The 22436-nt window shown below is 48.9% G+C and overlaps 1 protein-coding gene across 3 annotated transcripts in view; it reads left to right on the top strand.

Moving 5' to 3' along the window:
* Positions 1-4030: 4030 nt before the first annotated feature.
* The window catches only part of KIAA0513 (KIAA0513 ortholog), a 55957-nt gene continuing 37551 nt past the window's right edge, over positions 4031-22436 (top strand). For 2 of the 3 annotated variants that reach the window (XM_057534373.1, XM_057534371.1), the window contains exon 1: positions 4031-4171. The gene's annotated coding sequence lies outside the window, so the exon portion shown is untranslated. Of the gene's footprint in view, positions 4172-6618; positions 6733-22436 lie in introns of all 3 variants that reach the window. The other variant, XM_057534372.1, reaches the window with a different exon arrangement.

Genomic DNA, 22436 nt, shown 5'->3' with positions numbered 1-22436 from the left:
CGCGGGTTCGAGCCCTGGTTGGGGAACTAAGATCCCACACGCGGCGGGGCAACTAAGCCTGCGCACAACAGCTAGAGAGAACCGCACGCCTCAACAAACGATCCCGTGTGCCGCAACTCAGACCGGATGCAGCCAATACATAAGTAAATAATATATAAGAAAAAATAGAAACAAAAATGTGTTACCTGACTTTATACAGGAGCAGGCAGAAAAACCTAAACTGAGAGACTATACAGGAGCAGGCAGAAAAACCTAAACTGAGAGACATTTACACAACATGCAGCCTGTATTTTTTTTTTACTTTAAAAAATTTTTTATTATTTATTCATTTATTTTATTTTATTTAGTTTTGGCTGCATCGGGCCTCTAGTTGCGGCACGTGCAGGATCTTCATTGAGGCACGCAGGCTCTCTTGATGAGGCGTGCAGGCTCAGTAGTTGTGCCACGCGGGCTTAGTTGCCCCGTGGCATGTGGGATCTTAGTTCCCTGACCAGGGATTGAACCCGCATCCCCTGCATTGTAAGTCGGATTCTTTAACACTGGACCACCAGGGAAGTCCCGAGCTTATACAGATCAGTGTCTTGAAGGACAAAGAAAAGCTGAGAACTATTCCAGATTAAAGGGGACTGCCTTTGAAGATGGAGGAAGGGGCCTCAAGCCAAAGAATGCAGGCAGCCTCTAGAAGCTGGAAAAGGCAAGGAAATCATTCTTCCTGAGCCCCCAGAAGGAATGCAGCCCTGCTGATACCTCAATTTTAAGACCTGACCTCCAGAACTGTAAGATAATAAATTTGTGTTGTTTTAAGCCACTAAATTTGTGGTCATATTAGGGCGAAGGGAAAATAGACATGGTGGGCAACCAGAAACAAAGAACTGATGCTAAGCCACGTTTCCTGCTTTCTCCTGTATAGTTCTTTTTTGGATTCATCCTCTAATCAAAGTATTTTGAATATTGATTCACCCATCAAATAAATATACTATCTCTTCCACCTTTTCTTCATGCCCATTATACAATATCACAAGATATCTTAGCAAATGCTTGGTTCCAGGTATCTGTTGCTTTCCCTTTTTAAAAAAAATATGTATTTATTTATTATTTTTGGCTGCGTTGGGTCTTTGTTGCTGCGCGCGGGCTTTCTCTAGTTGCAGCAAGTGGGGATGACTCTTCGTTGCGTTGTTCAGGCTTCTCATTGCGGTGGCTTCTCTTGTTGTGGAGCACGGGCTCTAGGTGCGCGGGCTTCAGTAGCTGTGGCACACAGGCTCAGTAGTTGTGGCACACGGGCTTAGTTGCTCCGAGGCATGTGGGATCTTCCTGGACCAGGGCTCGAACCCCTGTCCCCTGCGTTGGCAGGCGGATTTTTAACCACTGCGCCACAAGGGAAGTCCCTGTTGCTTTCCCTTGCCTGCCCCAAATCCACCCCTCTTCTCCTGGCAAGAGCACCTCAGTTTCCCATGGGCACCCACCCTTCCCTTCCTCTCCACCCAGTAGTTAGGTGGGGCTGATTCCCAAAACCTGGCCTCAGCGGTTGGTTTAAGGGCCTGAGCACATGAGTGATGCTGGTCCATTCAGACCAAATCCTGAGACGTTTGCTGGAAATACTGAAGGAGAAAATTCTTTTTTTCCACAGGGGCTGCTAAGTTGAGAGAACATAAGCCTGTTGCTGCTGAAGACCACTCTATAAAAAGAACCTGATCTGAGAATGAAGCCCAGCTCAGAGGGAAGCAGTCAAGAAGAGGAGAGAGACCAAGTTCTGATGACATCACTTGGCCCCTGGATCCTGCTGGACCAACTCCAGAACTTTTCAGTTATGTAAGCCACTATATTCCCTGTTTTTGAAAAACCAGTTTGCCGGGATTTCTGTCACTTATTACTGAAAGAATTTTGGTAAATATACCTTCCAGGTCCAAATATACTACTTCTATCTTATTTCCTTGAATTACCAGTCTATAGATTTCATAGCTTGAAATCTCATGGTTAAGCCAGCATGACTTGGTCTTTGACATTGGTGCTTCCTCTTCTGAGGGGTCACAGATGTTTTTCATGAGTTATCTGGCCTGAATGCTTCCCAGGCCCAATGTCAAGTTCACTGGTCTGTGGTTTGTAGAACTCACTCCCCCCCCCTTTTTTTTTTTAATAAAATGGCCATATCATCTGCCTCTCTCCAACTTTCTGGCAAGTACAGAATATCTTCTATGTGGTATGGAGAGATAAGGTCCAAATGAATCTCTTGAGGAGAAATGACCTTTCCCCCAAATGGAATCCGACCCTGAATGAACTCACATTTTCCAATTTTCCTGAATAGTTGGTATCTCCAGAGTCAGAACAAGGCTGCAAGAGCCCATGCCTGGTCCTGGGTTCACTCACTGAACCAAGGGAGGACTTCCTCTAGCCACAGATATGACCCTCCTCCATCCCATAAAGTCTTCATGATGGGCTTGTATTCTGCTGGATGCAGGGCAGAAACTCACAGGGACCAATGGCATGCCCACCAATCTGTAGTGCCCACATAAGGGAATGAACGCCACCTTACACTCCTTCCCTTCCTGAATTCGCACCAAGCTTAAAACACCCAGCGATCCGGTTTCTTGCACATGATGGCTACACTGAGCTGGTCAAGCAAATCTGGAATGGACGTGTGGAGCTGAAGGCCCCATAACTCTTGTGAAACCACAGCTCCCAGCTTTTTCCTCCACGTTGGTCCCTTTAACTTCCCCCAACAAGTTTTTTTTTTCTTTTTTCTTAACTTTTTGGCCACACCACACGGGCATGCAGGATCTTAGTTCCCCAACCAGGAATCGAACCCATGCCCCCTGCAGCGGGGAAGGGAGTCTTAATCACTGGACCGCCAGGGAAGTCCTCCCTCTCAGAAAGTCTTAAGTTCAATAGGCCACCTTCCCAGCGATCAGCAGCTCTATGCTTAGGGCACAGGAAAGACACTTGATCATCAATCCATATGTCATCTTTTCTCCTACATGGCAGACCTCTAGTTCCTCCTGCCTAACTGCTAGGACTTCGGAGAACCCCCAGTTTTCTGAAATTGACAGTCTGCCCTAGTTCAGATACCAGGGCATTCATTTAAAGATAGAGCTTTATTATGTCATACAGGCAACCCCCAGAAGGAGCACTGTAGCTCTGCAGTGTAGCCCTGGAAATGTCTTTAGAGAATTTGAGGCATCAGAGCCCACACTCTGTTTTGCTAGGTGCTGGAACCAACTTTGCCATAACCGCAAAATTACTGGGAGGGGGTGTCAGTTTACATTTCTGTATTTGCTCTAGAACTGAAAAAGCTCCCGTAGGAGATGCTTTTATTTTTTACCTTTTGTGGTTTTGGTTTGTTTGTTTGAATTGAAGAGACGTGGAAGAAACCCAAACCCGACAGCCTGAAAACTGTGTTTATTGTATCTGGTGAAAAGATGTTGATTGGCCTAGAAGTTTCGGAGCAGAGGGTGGAATCCATCAGCTTTTAAGAAGCCCCCTTTCAAAAAATCAATCGGCCTCAAATTGCCCTTCTATTCCATACATCCTCGCTTGACTTGTTTTACAAGTATGCTCGTTAATGTCAAGACGTCACCCTAACTCTGAAATAGGCGAGGAGAAAAGGGCAAAGGGCATCCTTGTTTTAAAGGTGCGGACACCACAGCGGGGAAGCAACCAGAATCAGGCCATACTTTCTGGCTCCCTGCCGGGGCTCCCCCCTCCAAAATCACCAAATCACCCACTCATTTGTTTGCAGAGCGGCCTGCGCCCACCCAGCTCTGCCCAGCCTGGGAGAACACCCTAGTTTCGAGCAGATCCAGCAAACGGGGTTCCTGGGACCTTCTGTTAGAGCGAACCGCGGGAAGTCCCCGAGCGTGCTCCCAGGGCCGCAGGAGGAGGCCTCCCGCCGAGGGGCGACCCTCAGACGCGGGACGTGGGCCGAAACCCTCCGGAGGGCCAGGCGCCGACAGCTGCACCGCCCCATCACGTGACGCCACTCCCGGGCCGCCCCGCGCCTGCGCAGACGGGGCCGGGGGCGGGGGCGGGGGCGGGCGCGGCCAGCTGACTGACAGCTCGCGCGGGCCGGCGCCTCAGAAGGACCCGGCTCTGGGGCCGGCGCAGTGACCGCATTCCCGAGCCAGACGGTTCCCGGTCGCTCCCCGTCCGCCCGGCCGGCCGGCCGGCCCCCGCCGCGGTGAGAGGGGACCCTGCCAGCGGCCGAGAGGGGAGGGCGTGCCGGGTTCTCCCGGCGGCGAGGGGGCTCTCCGAGGGGCGACAGCTGGAGCGCCCGGGGGCCGGCGGGTGAGGGACCGTGGGGTGGGGTCGAGGGCCTCTGGGGTTTCTGCAGGAAATGGGAAGGGGGGGCAGGAGCCCACCGTGTGAGGAGCAGTGCGATACCTGAGGGGGGGGGGCTGGACAAGGTGTCCCCGCTCCCGGGTGGCTGACGGTGTCGCCAGGTGGCTTAGGGATGGAGCCGGTTCCCCCCCCCCTCGACTCCTGGAAGGGCGTGCTGGGGATGGGGTGCGTGGGACCGGGATGGGAAAGACATTTGCTAAGTTGTGCTGTGTGTTGGATTTCAAGTTTGCTGCCCCTCTGCTCCTGGGGTGGCAGCTGGGGGCGGCATGGGGGCCAAGGAGGAAGGGCTCAGCTTGTGCCTTCCCAGGGCCCCCTCCTCCCCACAATCAGGAAGCAGGAGGAGCTTTGCAGAGGGGCCAGCACTACCGACACAGTGTTAGAGGCTGTTTGGAACAGCTGGTTCAGGGTGGCCGGGACCAGCGTCCAGGGTCTTGGAGAGGACAGGATGCGGTCTTTCTGGAGCTGGCTGCGAGTTTCCCCTTGGTGGGGTCTGGGCTTCCCTCGGTTGTACACTGATTGGATTTGGGAGGAGGAAGAGAGGACTTGGCAGTGGGCACGAGCCAGCTCCTGTGACTCTGCTTAAGTGTGAGGCCAGGGTGCCAGCCTGCAGACTGGGCAGGAACTCACCTCTGAGCTGGCACAGGTGAGGTGCTTGACATGCAGGCTGTCCCTGAGGCGAGTCAGCGTTTGGAGGCAAGCCAACAGCTGTCAGGGACCAGGCTGCTGTAGCCAGGCCGCCCTCCAGATCATTGTCACCTAATGCTAAGGTTTTGCTTAGAGGCACCCCCTCCCTCACCCTAAACCAGGGCAGCCAAGATGCTTAACACCGAATTAAGCAAAGAAAAAAAAATCCAGTTGTATTACACGTGAGCGCTTCTTCCCATCTTTTCTCGGTTCTGTTTGGAAGTGTATGTTCTCCCATTGTTCCATCTCTCCCTTGGGCTGTCACTGGTTTTTATTTCCACTTTGTGCAGAAACAGGACTGCTTACGCATTTGAAACACAGGGCGACCGGCTATTGAGATCAGCTCACAATGAGAAAGTTGACTCATGAGATTCTCATTTTCCATTAAAGAAACGAAGATGGCTAAGGACTCGGGCGTAGGCACTTTAGCGAGCAGCAGATTAACTTCTCATTTGGTTCTGGAGTACATTCCCGTGTTTTGTTTTTGTTTTTTGCAGTGTTTGTCTTTTGTATGGCCTGTGTGAGTTAATGTGAAGATAGTTCATGTTACTTGAGAACGTAACAACTAAGGCCAATGAAAAGCTACTCGGTGACCTGAGTAAATCACAAACCTTAAATAACTCGCTTCGGATTTCCAGAGAGTGGAGGGTATCCACAGATGTTAGATGTGCTTCTTTTTGCATGACAATAGCTTTGGTTCTTTGAAGGTAAATTGCTTTGGGGTGACCCCAAATGGCTCTGAGGGCACTTCTTTTAGGATAGTCTTTAGGAAGGGTTTGGGGTGGGATGAGTCATGCTACATGCCTCCCCATCCTCCCTCAAAAAAGAAAATAATCCGGTTAAAAGAACCATCAGAAGCAGCGTGGGAAGAGAAAACGTCAGGAAAAGTCAACCCTCATGACATGCAAAGGGAGAGGTAAAAATCCTTATTGCCAGTGATAACCCCTCACTTTTACAGGACAGAGTAATTTGCAAACGGCTTTCACACGGAATCTTAATTGATCTTCACAAACGTCACAGATGAGGAAACTGAGGCTAAGTGACTTGCTCAAGGTCACTTAGCTACTAGGGGGCAAAGCAGAGTGTTAACCCTAGCCGTCTGACACCAGATGCAGTGGCCTGTCACCACTCTGCCGAGTGGGATGTGGGAAGGATGAGGACAGATTACACACACATCCCAGGGCCCTAGGGCTTTCCCAGCGTCCTTCTCTCCCACCGCTTGCCCCACCTGCTAAGTCAGCTTGGCGCGCAGGTGTAGATCCTCTTCACCACTTCCCTCTGTCCCAGGCTTGGGAGTCTGCACCTACTCAGATTTGTTTAAGTCTTTGAGAAATCTAGTAGGAAGTATGATTGCAGGGAGTGTCTTTTGCTCAAGCGCTCAGTGTTTCCTAATAGTCTAGGTGTCTTCAGCCCTGTGATGCAAGAGACCAAAGCAATTCTAGGGAAACTTGCCATAATCATTTTCCTTGTCCTCCACCTGGAAGAAAAATGCAGTGGTTGTGAAACCTGAGGAGTTGACCCAGTACTTTTGTTTATTTTATCCAGTTTTTTATACACGGCATTGTTTGCGTTATGGTGACACTTTTTTTTTTTTTTTTAAAGAGGGCACAGCTATTCTCATTAGGGAAGAATAAGCTTGAATCCTGTTTTCTCGATCTGAGCATCTAGATCTGAAAAAGGACACCAGCGGAGGTTATCTGAGATGTGTTTCAGCAGGTCAGTGGTACAAAACTGAATTAAAACCAAGGCAGTCTTGGGGCCCATCAATGGACATGTAGATCTGGAATGACAGAGGTGAAAGTTCTCATCTACTTCATGCTTAGAATATCGAGTTCTTTTCTGGGCATCGCATTTAATGCAGGACATAGAAAAAAACATCAAGCATATTTACTGGAAATTGCTACAGTGGGGAATGAATTAGAGCTGGTAAGCCTGGAAATCTTGGGAGCCATGATTCAGGAATGTCATTTATTAGACCTGTTCTGTGGAGGTCCAAGATCCCAAGAATGAAAGGACAAAAGTTATACTTAAAAAGACTTCAGTTATAAGAACTTTATGGTGTCAGAGTGATCTTTTAAAAACTAAGAATCAAATCATGTCTCTCCCCAGTGACTTCTCAGTAGTCTTGGGGTCAGATGCAAACTTCTTACCTGGGTCTACTATACGAGGACTGACTGACCTTCCTTGTTTCTCCAGCTTCATCAATTAACACTCTCTCACTCTCTCACAAAAGTCCCTCTTTCTTTCTGTGCCTTGACCAGGTCTACCTTGCTCTGCCTCAGGTCCTTGCACTGGCTGTTCCTCCGGCCAGATTCTCCGTGGCTGACTCCTTGTCTCTCAAGTCACTGTTCCAGTATCACATGCTTAGTGGGACCTTCCCTAACAATATAAATAATTTCATCCTGGTCCCCAGCCCACTCACTCATGTTACGGTGTTTTACTTTCTTCAAAACATCAGAAATGGCTTTATTTGTAAGTGCTTTTATTGTCTGCTCCCCATTTTACCATTGTATCAACAGTGCCCCAAACAGTGCCTGGCACGTAGTAGGTGCTCAATGAATATTTGTTGAATGAATGATTTTTACGACAGACCTTTTCAAAGATGGGAGGGGTTGCTGCATTGGTAGATACTAAACTAGTCTTCTTTTACTAGAGACAGTCATCCATAGGCTGGCTAGCTGACCATTGGGCAAGAGAATTCAAGCATCAGATAGACAGTAAAACCAGATCCCTTTCTGTATGAGTCTCGTAGGTCTGCTCTAACAAAGTACCACAAACTGGGGGGCTTAAAGCAATAGATATTCTCTTATGGATCTGGAGACAAGACATCCAAAATCAAGGTGTCAGCAGGGTTGGTTCCTTCTTGGGGGCTCAGAGGGAGCGTCTGTTTGTGGCCCCCTCCCAGCCTCTGGGGGTTTCCAGCCATCCTTTCTGTTCCTCAGCTTGCAGCTGCATGACTCCTACTCCTGCCTCTGTGGTCACATGGCGTTCTCCGCGCGTGCGTGCGTGCATGTGTGTGCGTGCATGTGTGTGCGTGCGTGTGTGTGCGTGTGTGTGTGTGTGTTTTCACATTATCTTCCCTCTGTGTGTGTCTCTCTGTCTCCTCTCTTCTTGTAAGGACACCAGTCAAATTGGATTTGGGGCCCACCCTATTCCATAATGACTTTATCTTAACTAATTACATCTGCAAAGACCCTGTTTCCAAATAAGGTCCCATTCACAGGTACCAGGGCTTTGGACTTCAACGTCTCTTTTCCTTGTTCAATTCAATGCATAACACCTTCTAACTTGGAAATCCATTGACCTTTTAAAGGGAAAAACTGGCAGGAGGGCCTGGGTTATTTTTCAGGCTAAGGACATGGTTTTGGATGTTTGTGCCCAAAGTGTTTGTGATCCTTACAACTCGCAACTAACAGCTTGTGATCTGTGTGTGTCCCAGGTGAGGGGAGGGAGGGTCTGAGCCATTGAGTGACTTGCCCGAGGTCGTGCAGGACCCGACCAACCTCCTGACTGACTGCAGAGCCCGTGGCCTCTCCTCCCCTCCCCCACCCGCCGGTGGCCTTGGCTCTGGCCCAGGGTAGGATGCGGGTTTCTCTGAAGGCTCTTCAGGGGCCCTGGAGGGATGATTTCCTCCCTTGGCCTTCTGCTTTACCCTGTCGTCCTTGTGGTAGAGGAGTGGCTCACTGACAGTGAGATAAACGGTGCAGCTGGACACGATGTTCCCAGGTCAGACCTCGCGCAGCTGGTCAAAGCCGGAGGCCACAACATCAGAGAAGTCGCGTTTTTCCTTTGTTGGGCTTTTCCAGTGATTCTGAGGGGCTTTTAAGTAAGGTCTGGAGAATTCTGAGTTTCAGTGTCTCAGATTTTGACCCTGAAAAAGTATTGCTGATGTTCTAAAGATGAGACGTGCAGGAGTTCGTAGAGAGACTTTTCTGATTTGGGCCCGGGGGGTGGGGGGTGGGGTGAGAGCAGGGCACGCTGCCAGCAAAATAGCCAACGCGACTTGTCCCTTCGCCTTCAGAGACCTTTTTGTTTCTGGCTCTGTCTCACCCAAATACCCAATATCCCCCCCTCCCTTATTTCATTTTTTGTTGGCTGGGTCATACATGCAGATGGTACAAAACTGAAATAATACAGAAAGATGTCCAGTGAAAAGTGGTTTCTGTCACTGCTTCCGCTACCCTCCCCCAGCTTCCCAGTCTCTTCCCCAGGGGCACCTTCTCCACCAGTCTCTTCTCTCCCCTTGCAGAGACCTTGCTGTCCTTTACTGTTCCCAAGTATCACCTCCACCCCGCCCCACCCCACGGGCTGTGCTCCCATCCCTGCTTTCCGTTCCTCCTTCCTCCGGCCTCTTCAGACCCCTTGCTGTGGGCACCTGAGAGGCTGGTCTGTTCCCAGGTGCTAAGAGCGAATGACAACACCTCAGCCAAGAGTTTTATATTTAGACGGGAGGTGCTTAAAAGAAATGAGTCTGTAACGGTAAAATGTGGGGCTTTCAGGGAAGAGTGCGGGGAAAGAGCTTGTATTTATGGGGCGCTTTTCAGATCGGGTTCCTTGAACTGCAGGGTTAGCCCTGATGAAGAGCTGAGTGCAGAGACTCAGGGAAGGAAGGAGGGAGGGGCAGCTGTTGGCATGTTTCCCCAGGGCATGGAGACGGTGTCGTTGTTCCAGCTCGGATTTGCTGTGCCGGGTGCGCTCTGGGGGTCGTCACTGACCCTCACAAGAACGCTAACGGGGGAGCTGCTGTTACCCTCCCCGTTTCACGGCTGAGAAAGCTGAGGCACAGAGAGGCAGAGCGATGAGCCTCTGTCACATCTGCTCGTCAGGGCAGAGCTGGCGCGCAGCTCCAGGCAGGTCCCGTCCAGGTACCAGAGCTGCGTGTACATGTCATCTCCCCTGAGTGTGGTGGCATCTTCATAGCTCTCCAAAGGCAGCGTGATCCCAGTGTGGCACACGGGTGACACTCCATGCTGTGCCCCAGAGGAGGAACCTCCCAGAAGGAAAATCTGTCATCCCTCAGGCTTTCTGGGCTCATTCAAGAAATCTTCTCCTGCCTCTAAAGATGCAAAATGACGGGACTTCCCTGGAGGTTCAGTGGTTAAGTCTTCGCCTTCCAATGCAGGGGGTGTGGGTTCCATCCCTGGTCGGGGAGCTGAGATCCCACATGCCTCATGGCCAAACCACCAAAACAAAACAGAAGCAATATTGTAACAAATTCAGTTAAGACTGAAAAAAAAAAAAAAAAAGATGCAAAACGAATGACCAAGACTCATCCCACCGTAGGGATAATCTCCAACAAAAGCTGAAAGAAATGGTAAATTCGGAGGGGAAAAAAGAGAGGGAGAAAAAGGGATTATTTTTTTCTCCTCTTTACCAAATCCACATGCGCAAGCTTGTGCCTGGGTGCGGGCGTGCTCCTCAGGGACAGCCTTTCACAGACAGATGTGCTCTGAGGCCTTTGCATCACAGCCAGGCATGAGTCAGAGAAGACGACTCACCAGTGGCAAGAATGACCAGTGAGCTGGGGAAAAAGGAGACTCTCGGATCAGCAGAGCAAAGGGAGAGTACCAGAGGAAATGAGCTTGGAGGGCCGCTGTGCAGCTGACATCCTCGAGCGGGAGGCTTTGGGGTTGAAGCAGGGAGGCTAAGGTGCAAAAATAGGGCCCAAGAAAAGCGGGGGAAGAAACCCCGCCAGAGAAGAAAACGGAACTGAACTGTGCGTTAATAGTAAATACCAAGGGCTTCCCTGGTGGCGCAGTGGTTGGGAGTCTGCCTGCCAATGCAGGGGACACGCGTTCGAGCCCTGGTCTGGGAAGATCCCACATGCCGCGGAGCGGCTGGGCCCGTGAGCCACAACTGCTGAGCCTGCGCGTCTGGAGCCTGTGCTCCGCAACAAAAGAGGCCGCAATAGTGAAGAGGCCCGCGCACCGCGATGAAGAGTGGCCCCCACTTGCCGCAACTGGAGAGAGCCCTCGCACAGGGGCGAAGACCCAACACAGTCAAAAATAAATATAAAAATAAATAAATAAATAGTAAATACCAGGAATGAAGTAAAAGAAGTAAGTGAGATCAGAACAGTGAAAACCTAAGACCCCTCCCCGCTTAATTCGTGTGGTGGTGTACAGGAATAGGAAACCAGTCCACGGAGGAAAGCTGGTCCGGTTCCCTCTCTGCTCTAGGAGGGGGTAGATTATGCTGAACTTCTTGAAGCAGCAGGGTCACTCTTAGAACCCTGAGGCTCGGTGTGGGTGATGAAAAACTTCAGGGACACCCCTGGTCGGGGAACTAAGATCCTGCATGCCGTGCGGTGAGGCCAAAAAGAAAAAGAAAAAGAAAAAAATTTCACTTATCTGAAAGAAGAAAGTGAGGAGGGCGAAAGAGGTCGTCTACATAATCAAAATCTAACGTAAGGGGAATTAACAAGAATCCTGTGCCCTGTGGCAAAGACCGCATCTCTCAGGTCACGTCGAGGGGCTGAAACCCGAGGGGTCCCGCTAGGTTGAGCCCTCCCGCCTGGTGGTCCTGCTGTGTCCTCGCCTCTGTGCCTGTCGCCTCTCTGCACAGCCACCCGAGTGCAGCATCTTTGCAAAATCGAAAACAGACTGTGGCGTTCCCCTGGTGCAGACCCTCCAGTGCTCTCCGGCTGTTCGTGGGATGAAATCCCGACTCCGTAACTTGGCTCCCAAGCCCCTGCCTAGTGCACGGCCTGCAGCTCTGCCGGCCTCAGCTGGGCCAAGTTCATTCCCACCGCAGAGCCCATGAACTTGTCGTTTCCTGGGGCCGAGGACGCTGGTGGTGGAGGTCTCTCAGGCTGAGCCACGTGCATGGGCTTCAGCTTCTAGCAGCCGCACGAAACAAGTAAAGGAAACAGGCCCAGTTAATTTTGCTAGTAGATTTTATTTAATCCAAGATATCCAGAATATTATCGTTGACATATCTAATCCACATAAAAATTATTAACGAGACAGCGTACATTCTCTTTCTGCGCCAAGTCTGGGATCTGCGCGGTTGGCACGTCTCAGTTTGAACGAGCCGCATTCCCTGGCTCAGTGACCACGCGGGGACAGTGGCTGCAGCTATAACCTGCTTGTGCTTCATTCACGGCACTTATGACGGACCACGATGCTGTCTGTTTACCTCTGTTCTCTGACTTGAGCACACGCTCCTGGAGGCCTGGACTTTGGTTTGCCTTGTCCACGTGGCCCAGCACCCGGCACCCTGTGATGCTCAAGAATGTTTATTGAGTGATCAGATAAACACATGACCGAACAAACGAACCTCACCTCCATCCTCTTCATGTCCCAGAGGCAACTCAGTAGGTAGTGCCATTTGGAGCCTCTTCTAATCAGGGGAATTGCATGCACAAGGTTCCCTGCTTCTTCTAGGTCCCTAACTATTTCATATCGGGACTTGTGTATTGTCAAAGGCCCATCATGATGATTCTTTTTTTTTTTTAAATATAAATTTATTTATTTGTTTTTTTATTTTTGGCTGCGTTGGGTCTTTGTTGTGGTGCGCGGGCTTCTCATTGCGGTGGCTTCTCTTGTTGCGGAGCACAGGCTGTAGGCACGTGGGCTCATTAGTTGTGGCTTGCAGGCTCTAGAAGCGCAGGCTGTAGAAGCACAGGCTCAGTAGTTGTGGCACGTGGGCTCAGTAGTTGTGGCTTGTGGGCTCTAGAGCGCAGGCTCAGTAGTTGTGACGCACGGGCTTAGTTGCTCCGCGGCATGTGGGATCTTCCTGGACCACGGCTCGAACCTATGTCCCCTGCATTGGCAGGTGGATTCTTAACCACTGAGCCACCAGGGAAGTCCCCATGATTATTCTTTATTGGGCTTTTTTGGGGGGAGTGACAGTGATAACTAACGAGAGAAGGATTTTCAAAAGGAAGCAGTTAACAGGATTGAGACCCGGGTGTTGTTACTGCTAGGAGTTAATCTAGATCAGGGATTTCAACTGGGGACAACATCTAGGGACCTTTTGGTTGTCACGACTGGGGGTTGCTTCTGGCATCCAGTGGGTGGAGGCAAGAGATGCTTCTAACAGTGCTACAGTTTGGCACGCGGGACAGACCCCACTACCAAGAATTATCCAGCCTGCGTGTTGACGGAACCACTGCTGCAAGCCCTGCTGTAGATCAGCACGGCTCCACATTGGCTGTGTTTCTGAATTGCCTCTGGTAACGTCACGGAGGTTATTAGTCTCCAGAAACTTGACAGGTTCTATGCCGGGCCCCATCCTTTCATTCCCTTGTCTCTCTTTCATGTAAACCGGCCCCTACTTATCATTTCTTTTCCTAAAAGGATAGCCTAAACGGGAGCTGCCTCCAGCTAAAGCCCTTGAGATGAAAGAAAATCAGCCCCACGTTTACAGCATGAATTAGAATTCTGCAGAGAAGACATCGGGAGAAGCCCGTGCCTCGAGAACCATGGATCAATGCACTTTAAGCCCTTGGAAGCCGTTTGGAAACCTTTGAAGCAAAGCAGCAGCAGAAACCCATCTCTTTTCACCTACGTTGAAATAAACATCTGCCAGCTACGCCTTCAAACAAACAAACACGTATTTATACTCAGAAGCAGGACTGGAGTGCAGAATTACATATATTTCAATTCTTGTTCAATGTTAAGGCCCCCCAAAATAAGAGAATTCAGCTCTCATAGTATTGTGGGTAGAAAAGGGATTGATCGTATATGTTTCGATTTTAAGGTTTTGGGGAATACTTGCAAATGTAGAGTTGTGCTAGACTTGGCAATATTTTTTATCTTTCCCAATCCTCCGACTAGTTCTGAATAAGTCTGAACAGTTGTGTGTGTCGGGGTGGTTCCCACTACCCCTTGCCCGCTGCCTCGTGCTGTTTTCTCCTGCAATGTCTTCCCTTGTCTGACTGGCAGACTCCTACCAGATTTGACCCAAGCAGTGCCGTCTACGTCTCTCCAGGCAGCATCGAAGGCTCCTGCTTCTGGGCTTCCATGCACGTCTGCATCCTGGAATTACAGCACTTGTCCCGTTGCTATAATCATTTACTTAGGTCTGTCTCTTCTTAGATTGTGTTTGGGAAAGGAAGGCCCATATCCTGTTCATCTTTGTATCCCCAGGACTTAATCACAGTTCACAGGGCATGGTAGGGACTTAACAAATGTCTGTCGCACGAATGACCTGAACGCTACAAGATAACACCTGTTATCCGTCACGCTGGTACGGCCTCCATCCGAGAAGTGAGGCAGCGGCTCTGTTCTTGGCCTTGGATGGTGAAGTTGCAGGACTCGGCATTGAGCAGAGATGACAAACCAGTCCCGGGGTAGTAGTGGCCCCGCCTTGTCCCTGGGTCTCTGTTTTAGTCGGCTGGTGACATTGTGGGTGGAAAGTGTGGGTTCCAGACGCAGCTCTGTGGGCAGCGCTGTGCAGCTTTGCTGACTCGCCATCCCCCGTCCCTTCCCTGCCCTGGGTCTCCATTTCCCATCTTAGGGCAGCTTCCATGAGTCTGTGCCTTTCCCCTGAACTTCTTGTCTGCCGCCCCATCCCTTTCTTGTCTGTCTGCCAGCTGCCACCGTCTTCTGGAAATCTGAAGTCTCATCCAAGCCTAACATCTTGGGGTTTTATTCGAGTAAAACAAAATCTAGAATTACGTAGTGCATGACGGTTTTGTTACTGCTCCTTTGCAAACATCTTCTTCTCTTTTTTTTTTTTTTAAATTAATTAATTTATTTATGGCTGTGTTGGGTCTTCGTTTCTGTGCGAGGGCTTTCTCTAGTTGTGGCAAGCGGAGACCACTCTTCATCGTGGTGTGCAGGCCTCTCACTATCGCGGCCTCTCTTGTTGCGGAGCACAGGCTCCAGACGCGCAGGCTCAGTAATTGTGGCTCATGGGCCCAGCTGCTCTGTGGCATGTGGGATCTTCCGAGACCAGGGCTCGAACCCGTGTCCCCTGCATTGGCAGGCAGATTCTCAACCACTGCGCCACCAGGGAAGCCCTCTTCTCTTTTTAAAATTAATTTATTTTATTTATTTCATTTTTGGTTGTGTTGGGTCTTTGTTGCTGCACGTGGGCTTTCTCTAGTTGCGGTGAGCGGGGGCTACTCTTCGTTGCGGTGTGCAGGCTTCTCATTGCGGTGGCTTCTCTTGTTGCAGAGCACGGGCTCTAGGCATGCGGGCTTCAGTAGTTGTGGCACATGGGCTCAGTCGTTGTGGCTCGCGGGCTCAGTCGTTGTGGTGCACGGGCTTAGTTGCTCCGTGGCATGTGGGGTCTTCCCGGACCAGGGCTTGAACCCGTGTCCCCTGCATTGGCAGGCAGATTCTTTTTTTTTTTTTTGTCACCATCATGAAAAATCATTTATTAGATGCCAAATTGTACATCAGCTAGACAGTAATTACTGCCCAGTGAGAGCTTGAACTCTAGAGCTAAGACTGATGAGAATATACCAAAAATTGTAAAATCAAAACATTAAACAAATAGCACAAGTGCCTCCAACAAACATATTACTTCTAAGGTATCCAAAGGAACTAGAGATTGCAGCATATTCTCGGGTTTTTATAACTGTATATTTATATCATATCCCCACACTCCGTAGACTTAATACAAGGAAGGATGTCAAAAAATAAGACAAAACACCTGTAGTCAGACAGGCTATGAAAAGATGGGTAATGGTCATTCTGATACCAGATCAATAGCTCTCTCAATCTACAAAACTAAAACAGATGAATATACACACTTCTCATGAAGATCATTTAGTTACTTTTTAAACAGATGTCCAAGCAAAAACACTTTCCAATGGAAATCCTATAGGCTTAACAAGTTTAATGAACAATTTCAAATAGACTCTGTATTCAGATAAATATAACCTGCTTAGTACACATATGCAGTAAATTGGCAGATTACTTTGAGCAGAATCTGCAGTATCAGATTGTATGACGTGCTGCAGTCATCAGAACAATGCCACTTAATTATATGGAATCGCAGGAGTCAAAGACTCAAAACAGGGCTTCCCTGGTGGCGCAGTGGTTGAGAATCTGCCTGCTAATGCAGGGGACACGGGTTCGAGCCCTGGTCTGGGAAGATCCCACATGCCACGGAGCAGCTGGGCCCGTGAGCCACAGCTACTGAGCCTGCGCGTCTGGAGCCTGTGCCCCGCAACGGGAGGGGCCGCGATAGTGAAAGGCCCGCGCACCGTGATGAAGAGCGGTCCCCGCACCGCGATGAAGAGTGGCCCCCACTTGCCGTAACCAGAGAAAGCCCTCGCACGAACCGAAGACCCAACACAGCCAAAAATAAATAAATAAATAAATAAAGTAGCTATAAAATTAAAAAAAAAAAAAAAAAAGACTCAAAACAGCATTTGCTGTGAAATGTCACTTGTTTTAATTTCAACTCCCTGAATTACTGGGTTAGTCATTTTCTATGTTAAATGCAGAGATGTGAATAGACTATTACCTACTGCAACAAAGCTGTAAACAAAACTATTTTGAGTTCAACTCCTTCAAGAATAACAATTAAATCCCACAGTTTCTTTAATTACAAAATGTGAACTGTTAACATCTGCATGCTACTGGAATAATGCTGTTTCATCGATGATGGCTGTTACATAACCTGATAGTCCAGCAATCCCATGAACGACTTTGATACACATTTTCATCGCTGCATCGACAGGAAAACCCAAGAAATTTGTTCAACAGCTGAATTCTTCAGTACAAAGTTTTCACTCTGCATGTGTCAACATCCATGCTGCAAAATGTCATGAACCAACCGTCCCTAGCAATAAAATCCTGCATTTAGTTTTTCATCACTATATTAACTTTCATCCAAGCATTCATTAAAACTGACATGGTAGGCTAACGATGTCTCTGAATTAATGACCGTCTGTGGAATCTGTCAGTTAACACTGTAAACAGAGGGTGAAAAAGCCGTCAGCATAAAAATAGCATGGGTCTCACTGATGGACACTGACCGCTTCCTTCAACTCCTTGGGCTCAGAGCAGCTCGAATTACATCCAGCAAATGGATTTAGGTGCAAGTGCCCAATAAAGCAACAACTGAAAATATGCCTCTTTCACAGTAACTGACACTCAGGGATTTTTTTTTTCCTCTGCATACCAATCATTAACAATATTACACCAAAAAGGCATTTTAATTACACTCACGTATATATTAATGTCTTCGTAAAAGATATTTTTCTAATCTTTTATGGAGACCATCTTTCTACACAATTCTAAGCACCTCAGACAGAGAGACTTGCTGAAGAAGAACCTATAGAAGACCTCGCTTTTTTATTTGAGACCCCGAAGGCCCGGCAGACTGGTGTCCTGTATCCGAAGGGTGGAGACATTGGAAACAATGAGCCAAGTGTGACTTTGACATACAGAGCACAGGGTCTCAACTGTGGATCTGCAAACAAGAAGCAAAAGAAGAATGAGGAAGGGGGGGAAAGGAGTGGGTGAGCTGGGGTAGGGCTGTTGGTTTCCCTTTTCCTCACCAACAGTATCTTCGGCAGGCGGATTCTTAAACACTGCGCCACCAGGGAAGCCTCTCCTTTATTCTTTTTTCTCTTTTTTTTTCTTGACTGTGCCACGCGGCTGATGGGATCTTAGTTCCCTCACCAGGGATCGAACCCGTGCTCCCTGCATTGGCACCTCGGAGTCCTAACCACTGGACCGCCAGGGAATTCCCAGTTCTTTTATTATTATTTTAAAATCGTTCAGTTTTTTTCCTGAAGGCCCTGAGTAACTAATACGAAAGCCTAGCATTTGTGGGTGAAAAGTGCTAAACCCTCCTTGTTTGCCCGTCTCTGCTAAAATAGGAATTAGAAAACTTCTTTAAATGCTTTGGAATAAATGTCAAATTGCTAAATCAGACGTTGCCTGTATCACTTCCAAACAGGAAGACCTGTAGATTGTCTTCTCCGGTAGGGATTGGTGAGGGAGGATTAATCCACTCCAGTCGTTGACGGCTCTTTGGAGCGTCCTTATCTGTACCCCAAATGAGCGCAGTTACCTACTTGCCCTACAGCAAGGCTGTGGACTCAAGACTCCGCCGGGGCTTATCTAGACTCTTGTATTTAGCTCTATGGCTTTAGACAGCTGCTGAAAAATATCTATCTGAAAAGCTCTTTAGACAGCTTTTCTAAGCCTTAAAGTTTCTTCAGCCGTAAAATGGGGATAATACTAGCCTAGCTTCTGTGTTACAGGAGAATTAAATCAGGTTCTCAGCATAGAGCACTTAGCTCAGGGCCTGGTGTGTCGTGAGCATACAATGAGTATTGGTTGCAATTATCATTTAATTATTAAGAAGTACTAAATAATACTAATAGCATTATGGAAAAGAACAGTCCAAGTCAGCTTGGCTTTCTCATGCCATTGTCATTGGCGGAAGCAGCAGTAGTGAGCGGTGGCTTTGACCTTCTAGAGAGAACGTCACACCGGGAACCACGGCAGGACTCAGGTGTGGCAGGAGGTCTCAGGTGAATGCATGAGAGGTGGGGGCAGTGACTCTTTTGAGATGTCTGGAAATGCCATCCTTTTATTCAAATTAAAATTTGCCAGGGGGAGAAGATTTTTAGAAGAACGTGACTGTGTATAGCTTCTATCATGGCTGGTATAAAACTCTTTAAAAGGTTTGATGAAAGACTCTCATTTCACATCTCAGACCACTCTGTTGAATTGATGATACTCTGTCATTAGATCCAGCGTTGAAACCCACCCTCACCCCACCCCCGTCTCCCTCTCTTTGTCCCTTTTGCTGTCTCCGTCTCTCTCACTCTCTTTCTGCCTCTGTCTCTGTCCGTCTGTCTCTCTGGTCATTGGAGCAACCTAGCAAGTATGGTCTGGTCAGAGGCCCTTGATGAGATGACACTTTCCTCCATGTCATGTTTTGGGGGATTCTGAGGCCAAAGGCACGTGGGATCTCTTATGTTAACACGAAGAGTCTGGAATGGGATTTTAGGAATATACTCACATTTGCTCAATAAGGGGGCAGCAGTGGGGAATTGGGGGTAAATCACTCGAGGAAAGAACAAACAAAACCAGCCATGGAGGTGGCAGCCTGGAAGCAGGCATCCTGTCTAACCCCAGCAGGGGACCCAGAGCCATCGCCCCTGGTTCTCCTGAGCCCTGGGCCTTGGGTGGAAAGACAGGCCGATGGCCGGCAGAGGTTTGGGTTGGGCTGTGGCCCAGCACAGAGAGTGTGGCCTCCTCCCCAATCTGCCCTGCGTGACTGACGTGTGTTAAATTGCCTGAAATGCCTTACAGGGACCTTCGTGCCTTTAGAAAGGCGTGAATGTTTCTCCATCTCTGTTTCCTAAAAACCACACTGGCTCAGAAAGAAGAAGGCTTATCTCTTCTCCTTGTGGACACTCGACGAGATCTCTGCAGCTCAGCGCCTTTGTCCAGTCAGTAGTGAGGAAGCTGGGTCCACAGCGTGACCTCGGAGGAAGGAGGGGACCCCGGGCCCAGAGTGCACCTCAGGGGCCACAGGTCCCCAGGAAGGGGAGGTGGTGGGCTCCTGTGTCACCCCGTCCAGGCTTGCAGGGAGGTGACTCAGAAACCAGGCCCCAAGGGGGAGCTTCGACTGCATTTACTGTCCATGGTGCAGAAGAGTGAGACCCCAACTCTCCCAGCAGCTCTGGAATCAGCCTGTCTCCTGCCACCGCCAAAAGGCAGTGCTTCCCTTGAGAAAGGAGCTGTTCCTCCCCAGTCATGGGCGTGGTCTGTAACAGACAGCCCGGTCCTGGACGTTTCCTTGGCAGGAAAGAGTGGGTGGAGAGGAGGCCCGGGCTGCCACCCAGCTCCTCCCAGAGCTGCAAGGGGCTGTCTTACTGCCAAGTGAGCAGGTTCTCTGGGGAGAGAGTGCTTGCGTTTGATGCTTCAGCGGAGGGTCCAAGACTGTGTGTTAACAATGTAGCACGGGGGCTCTTGAAATTGAGTCCCACTTCAAAGATTCAGTGATCCTAAGTCATCGTCACCGCAGAGAGGGGACCGAGTCCTGCCCTGTGCCTGTGTGGAGGGGGCCTGTCCTTCAGCCCCCACAGGCTGCGTTGATGTCAGACCAGTGGTCAGCTCACGAGGCTAAATGGAGTTCCTCTGGGTTCCTGACCTTGACCCTTAAGTCCAGCTTGGGCTTTTGTACTTGTCTCGGGCCCGTGGCTGGACCCCCAGTGGGTGAGGCACGTCTTCCAGTGGCATCCTCCTGCAGTAGGGGTCGGAAGGGAGATGTTGGCCGGCGGTGGGGAGCCGTGTGCAGCCCTGGGGCAGCGAGCGGGCCCGTGTGCTGACACTGCCGCGTCTTTTAACTTTACTGTCGTGACTTTGGTCTCTGTGCTTCACGTAGAGAAGCCAGTAGGAAGCATTTCTGTGAGTTTTTCTCTCATTAAACCTTTCTTACCGTGTCTTCACTGTGCAGGCACACCTGTTACACGTGGCTATTCTGCCAGCGGTTTCTTACCTGTTTAGTTTTAAAACAAAACTGACTTGATCCCGAGTAGCTTCTACCCGTTTGACCCCTTCCTCCACGCAGACAAAGGATGAAAAATCACAGAAAAACGAGGGACTCTGGGATCGAGGACTCCCCCCCGTTCTCCACCTCTTTTCTCACGTGCCTGACCCAGTCTACCTGCAGAGGAAGGACAGCCCACGTGTAGGGAGGTGTCATCCTTTAAGGTCAGCTGGCACGGAGGTTGAAAGGACTGGTTTGGTTGCTCACGTTCTCTAGGGATTCAGGTTCAGAACCTGTTTGTCAGGAAGGGCGTGTGGTTCCCAGTGGACACCTGGGAGGTATGTGGACACAGGTAGCCACCGAACCAAGAAATCTAGGACACGCGGTAGGCTGGACGCCAAGGGAATGTCAGCTATGCAGCTGAGGAGCCTGGGCTCTCTAGGGCCCCGCTTTTTATAAGAAAAGGGGACTACTGTTCACTTAGCCCTTGTTTTGGGCACTTGGCTGGCTGCTTCCACCTCTTTTTTTTTTTTTAAATTAACATATAGTAAAATTGACCTTTTTTTTGGAGCACATATCTGTGAATTTTAAAATACATATAGATTTGTGTAACCACAAATTCAATTAGGAGACAAAACATTTTCTTCATCAACCCCACATCTCCCTTGGGTTCCCCCTTGTTGCACCCCATCCCTAACTCCTGGCAACCCGCACCGCCTTCTTTTGGAGCACATCTTATAAATGGAGTCTTGCCTTAGGTGAGCTTCTGAGGACCGTCTTTTCACTCAGCATCACGCATTTGAGGTTCACTGAGGTGTTAAGTGCGGTAGGATTTCATTGCTGAGAGGTGGACTCTAGTGTGGGTACACCACAGTTTGTTTAGTCATTCACCCAAAGGAGGACATGTGGGTTGTTTTCCATTTGGGGCGATTATGAATAGAGTTGCTAGAAACATTTGTGTACAGAATTTTGTGTGAACCTCAGTTTTCATTTGTCTTGAATACATATCTAGGGGTTGCTGGGTTATGTGGTAAGTATATGCTTAACTTTATAAGAAACTCCCCACATCTCCCATGCAGAAGAATTCCAAATGATGTGTGTAGATCCTCTACCCTGAAGGAGTTGGAGCATAACTCCCTACTCCTTAAGGGGGTGCAGCGTGTAGTGACCTCCTTCCAAAGAGCACAGTTTGGAAGGGGAGATTCACAAAAGAGCACTTTACAGTGGGGAAGCCTGGTAAATATGACCTCCGCCTGGTGATCAGGGTCAACGGTGAGAAGTCAAGTTGATGGTATGTGACTTTGAAATGATGTGGTGAAAATGGCACTTTACCTCTGTGGTCTTCCTCCCCGAAACCCATAACCCAAGTCTAACCATGAGAAAAATACCAGACAAATCCCCACTCAGGCACATTCTGCAAAATACCCGACAAATACTCAAAGTTGTCAAAGTTATCAAAAACAAAGAAAGTCTGAGAAACTGTCATAGGTGAAAGGAGTCTGAGGAGACATGATGATAGTGTCATGTGGGATCCTGGAACAGAAAAAGGGCATTAGGAAAAGATTGAGGAAATACGAATAAAGTACAGACTTTAGTTAATGAGAAAGGATTAATAGCAGTTCACGAATAATGACAAATATACCTAATTAATATAAGATGTTAACAGTAGGGGAAACTTGATGTGGGGTATATGGGAGGTCTGTACTATCTTTGTTACTTTTCTGTAAATCTAAAACTATCCTAAAATTGAAGGTTTTTTTTTAAAAAAGCAACAACAAACAAAAGAGCTGCCAAACCATTCTGCATCCCCACCAGCAACATAGAGTTCCAGTTGCTCAGCATCCTTGCCAACACTTGATATTATCAATATTTTTTAATTTTAGCCATTTTAGCAGGTGTGTAGTTGTGGCTCATCATGGTTTTAATTTGCATTTCCCTCGTAGCTAATAATGTTGAACACCTTTCATCTACTTATTCACCATCCGTTTCATCTCTGGTGAAGT

Source organism: Balaenoptera acutorostrata, chromosome 19, assembly GCF_949987535.1.
Source record: "Balaenoptera acutorostrata chromosome 19, mBalAcu1.1, whole genome shotgun sequence".
NCBI lineage: Eukaryota > Metazoa > Chordata > Mammalia > Artiodactyla > Balaenopteridae > Balaenoptera > Balaenoptera acutorostrata.
This window is presented reverse-complemented; position numbering and strand designations above follow the sequence as displayed.